Genomic DNA, 5,469 nt, shown 5'->3' with positions numbered 1-5,469 from the left:
AAGAGGGAAAAGCCCCTGGACTTTGCCACAAAACTCAGGTTCCTGGTATTTGGCTGGGGCAGTTGGCCCTTCCCAGTTAACTAACTGCCCTTTCTTGTGTTCACTAGGCCCCACCCTAGACCACCACTCCCTTAATTCCATCTAGATCTTTTCTCTGTTCTTGGTATAAAAGATCCATCTTGCCTCCATTAAAGTGCTCAGATTCCTTAAGTGTCTGGCCAATGTGGCGGATTTTTAGAATCATGCCCGCGCTCTCTGGGTGTTCTAATAAAACTTGTCTTTAGCTTAAAGAAAGCTTGGGTCAAATTCATTTGGGCAGACCTGCATGTTGCTACTTTGGGATCTGAGCACCCCTAAGCCTCATCACCCTGGCTTCCCTGTTGCTCAAATGGCATCTGCCAGGGAGAGAGCAACATATGGAAGCAAGCCCATGGTTATATACCCCCCTAACACAGAAAACCCAACCCCCAACTGGCCTTTACTGCCATTGGTGGGGAGGCCAGCTCACAATCTAAGCGCCAGAGTCTATCTGAGAGACAAAGGACATGGATACATGTGGGTGTCCAATGCAAAGCCAGGAAAGCAGTTTTGTCCTTATTTGGCATATCTTGTGCTGAGGTGGCCTAAGTCCCAGATTCCTGTAAGATCAGGTGACTTCTAAACTTAGGCCTAATGGATGCTAAAGCCACTCTAGATTTGATTTTTCAGAATGGGGAAACTTCACTGCAAGTTATCCCTCACATCCCCCAGTAGATTGTGGGCTGAGGGAGGACAGATGGTCTTTTGCTTCATTTTGTATCCCGTTAGCACAGTGCTTGTTATATAGGTGGTGCTTAATACGTGTTTACTGACTGTGACTAATGTGAAGATACTTAATTTTAATATGGTAGATATTTATAGATATAACCCACATAAACAAAAACCTAAATAAGTTTTAAGAGTCTAAAAGGATCCAGAGGAAAGGCCCTCTGGCCATGCATCTTGGCCCCTTTTCTGCTGCATACAATCTTAGAGAATGCTTGGATCCCAGAGAGGTTACCACTTGTCCAGAGTCACCCAGCCCTATGTGCCAGAGGCAGGTCTTCCTGGTTCCAACTGTCAGAAATACTCAAGAATTTTGCCTGGCCATGAATGAATTTAGGAAAAAAAGATTTTTATTTCATGTCATTTCAATTGGGTGACTTGACCTTTTACCCCTAGTGAAAAGGCACAAGTACACATTTATGGTAATTACATAGTCCTTTTTATAATTCATCCAGATTTGAATTTTATGCCTTGAATCCCATTGGTTAACATTTTGGGATTCATTCAATCCCACCCCTTGACCACATCCTCAGACTCCCATATTTCAATTCCCCCTCCATTACAAGGGAATGCCAAGCAGAATATTTTTAGGTTCTTCCAATTGTCTGCATCAGATAGCACGAGAAAAGGTTTCTTCCAATTGCTAATAAATTTGACAAAAGCCTCAGTCTGGTTTAAGAGGCCTAGTCTTTGTGAATGATGCCTGGCCTGGAAGTCCCTTTTGGTATACAGGAAGAGGCCTTCTTAGGTATGCTGATTTGTCAACCTCCCCATTCTTCTATACCAGCAGTTTTTGTCTCTGACATTAGCCATCAGTATGGCTTCAAATAATTTTCTGTGGAAACAAAATCATATCTTATTTTTAAAAGTTTTTTATTTATTCATTCATTTCCACAAGATTGTGAGTTACAAATTTTCTCCCCATTTTTCCCCTACCCACTACCCCCAAACAGCAATTCCACTGAATATCGCCTCACCCAATCTGTTCTCTCCTATATCTTCCCCCATCCCCCCTCCAACTTTTCAGTAAAACATGGTGGATCTCTATGCCCCAGTGCCTGTATATCTTATTTCCCAGTTACATGTAAAATAATATTATATATTTTTTAAACATTTGATTTTAAACCTTTGAATTCCAGATTTTTTCCCTACCTCCCTTGTCACCCACCCTTACTGGGAAGATAAGCAATTCAATATAGGTTGTACATGTGTAGCTATGCAAAACATTTCCATAGTGGATATATTGTGAAAGAATGACTATATTTCCCTCCATCCCATCCCAACCCCCACTTGTTCTATTCTCTACTTTGATCCTGTCCCTTTTAAAAAGTGGGTGCTTCTAACTCCCCCCCTACCTTCCCTCCTTTCCATCATCCCCCCTCTCATCCCCTTCCCCCCTACTCTCCTGTAGGGTGAGATACCCAATTTAGTGTGTATGTCATTCCCTCCCTAAGTCAAATTCATTGAGAATAAGGTTGACTCATTCCTTCTTGCCTTCCTGTACTTCCCCTCCATTGTAACAGTTTTTCCTTGCCTCTTCTATATGAGATAATTTACCCCATTCTATCTCTCCCCATCTCCTCTCATTCTATTCAACTTTCACATCTTAATTTCACCTTTTAAGTATCATCCCTTCCTATTCAACTGGTCCTGTACCCTCTGTCTATGTATACCTGTACACATATATACCCCTACTCATATATGTATTCATAAAGCCATATAACGTCCTATATAGACATATGTGTATGTATACATATATATATATATATACACACAGTTCTATTCTCTTCAACTATTCTCATACTGAGAAGAGTTTCATAAGTTACAATTATCATTTTTCCATGTATGAATGTAAGTAGCTCAACCTTGATAAGTTCCTTATGATTTCTTTTCCCTGTTTATCTTCTCATGCTTCTCTTGCTTCTTGTATCTCAATGTCAAATTTTCTATTCAGCTCTGGTTTTTTCATCATGAATGCTTGAAAATCCTCTATTCCATTGAATGACCATATTTCCCCCTGAAACATGATACTCAGTTTTGCTGGGTAGGTGATTCTTGGTTTTAATCCCAGCTCCTTTGACCTCTGGAATATCATATTACAAGCCCTTTAATCCCTCAATGTAGAAGCTGCCAGATCCTGTGTTATCCTGATTGTATTTCCACAGTATTCGAATTGTTTCTTCCTGGCTGCTTGTAATATTTTCTCCTTGATCTGGGAACTCCGGAACCTGGCTCTAATATTCCTCAGAATTTTATTTTGGGGATCTTTTATAGAAGGTGATTGGTGGATTCTTTCAACCTCTACTTTACCCTCTGGTTCTAAAACATCAGGGCAATTTTCCTTGAGAATTTCTTGGAGGATGATTTCTAGGTTCTTTTTTTGCTCATGGCTTTCAGGTAGTCCAGTAATTTTTAAATTATCTCTCCTGGATCTATTTTCCAGGCCAGTGGTTTTCCCAATGAGATATTTCACATTGCCTTCTATTTTTTCATTTGTTTGGATCTCTGTAATAGTATCTTGATTTCTCTTAAAGTCACTAGCTTCCATTTGCTCCAATCTAATTCTGAAGGAATGATTCTCTTCAGTGAGCTTTTGAGATTCTTTTTCCATTTGGTAAATTGGGCTTTTTAAGGCATTCTCCTCCTCATTGGCTTTTTTGTGCCTCTTTTGCCATTTGAGTTAGTCTCCTTTTTAAGGTGTTATTTTCTTCAGTCAGGTTGTTGACTCTCATTTTATAATTTTCTTGCATCATTCTCATTTCGCTTCCCAATTTTTCTTCCACTTCTCTTATTTGTTTTTCAAAATCCTTCTTAAGTTCCTCTATGGCCCGTAAGCAGCTTATTCTTTTCTTGGAAGCTTTTGGTGTAGGAGTTCTGACTTCTCTGCCTTCTTTCTGTTCCATGCCCTGATCCTTTTTGTCCCCCCAAAAAGGAGTCCAAAGTCAGATTACTGATCTTGCCTTACTTCCCTTGTTTGCTCATGTTGCCACTCAATTACTTGACTTTTGAGCTTTTTGCCACAGTAGAACTCTGCTACCAGAGGGAGGACCTTTGTCCCAATCGCTGGGGTTTTCTCAGCTACTGGAGCTCTTAGTTGGATGCCCTCTCTGAAGCCTCCCCATGCTCTGGCAAACTGGTTGCACACCCCAGGACCTCCACCCTAGACCTCAATCCAGATCCAAGCAGGTTAAAACAAGAGCGATTACCCTTCAGACTTGTTACTTGGTCCCCCTACAATCTGCAGGCCAGGAGCTCTGAAGCAGCCACATGGCAGTGGCTGCATGGCTGCCATGCCTCAGCTGCTTCTTGTCCCAGGGGCAAAGGCTGTCCCCACTCCTGAATTCCCAGGTCCCAAAGTCCACACTGCACTGACCTCTCACTTTGTCCTTAGCATCTATGTGTTGATAATTCTGGAAACTGCCACAGTTGCTAGTGATCTGAAGTCCCTCCAGCCAGCAGCTGGTCAGGCTGCCCTGAGGCTAAAACCTTGGGCTCATGGGGGGCTGGGCTTGGCTCCCAGCATGCTTCACTGGCCCCTTCAGCTACTGGAACTCCAGGTTCAGATTGGTCACCCTCACCCCATGCTGATTGCATACAGAATCCTAAGATTTTTGAGCTGAAAGACTCCTCAGAGAGAGTTCAGGCCACTGATGGATTTTCATGTAGAATACCTTGGTAAACAATCCTACTCATCTTTTTATGATGGTCCTCTTCACCTTGGACCTAGTCAGTTTGCTCCACTAAGCAATGGGGCTGTGATTTGCCTCTGAACATGAGAGAGCAGTGCCAGGGAATCTTTATTTTAACAACTGCTTGTTACCTACTCTGTGCAAAGCTCTGTTATAGGACTGAGAGTGGCCAAAAACCAAAATAAAATAAAACGAAAAAGCACAACAACCCAAAATCCCAAAAGATCTGACTCCTGCCTTCTGGGGTAGTAGAATCAATTGGTTGACAATTATTATTAGGCTCTTATAATGCAAAAGCAAGGCAGTCCCTGCCCTGTTAGACATTTCTATACCTTTTTACTGTTAACAAAGTATTTTTCCTCATAATGATCTTGTGAAAGAACTAGAAATTGAGGGGATGGTCATCAGGGAATGGCTAAACAAGTTATGGTATATGACTGTGATGGAATACTACTGTGTTATAACAAATGATGAACTCAATGGTTTCAGAAAAAAACATGGAAAGACTTGCATGCAATAATGGCGAGTGAAATGATCAGAACCAAGATGTTTGGACTCCCCATACAAAATTTAATCAAGAACACAGAGATTTCTTAGGATAAGAACAGGAAATTTTATTCTCTTCCCCCCAGGGAGAAGAGTACAGTCGGTCCTCTCCATGACTGATCATGAAGAGGAGGTGAGTTACAAAAAGCAGAACAAGAATTTATACCCTAATTCAGTCAAGCCCCCTCCCCAGCTATCCCTGCTCCCATTGCCTGAGAGGTGGGCTCAAGTCTCAGCATGAAAATCTTCCCCTAATGCAAATAACAAGGAAGCCTGCCACTATCCCTCAGTGGCTGGGAGGAGGGCTTAGAAAGAACAGGGAAATGGAGGACAGCCAATTCAAATGTACCTATCCTTATTTGGCAAGCTCCAAAGTGAAGAAGTGTTGCAGCAAGCACCCCAGAGTCCCTAGGGTGGCTGCTCACACAGG

The sequence above is a fragment of the Petaurus breviceps genome, unplaced genomic scaffold, assembly GCF_028583685.1.
Source record: "Petaurus breviceps papuanus isolate PSGF00001 unplaced genomic scaffold, PetGlider_PUasm1.0 151, whole genome shotgun sequence".
NCBI lineage: Eukaryota > Metazoa > Chordata > Mammalia > Diprotodontia > Petauridae > Petaurus > Petaurus breviceps.
This window is presented reverse-complemented; position numbering follows the sequence as displayed.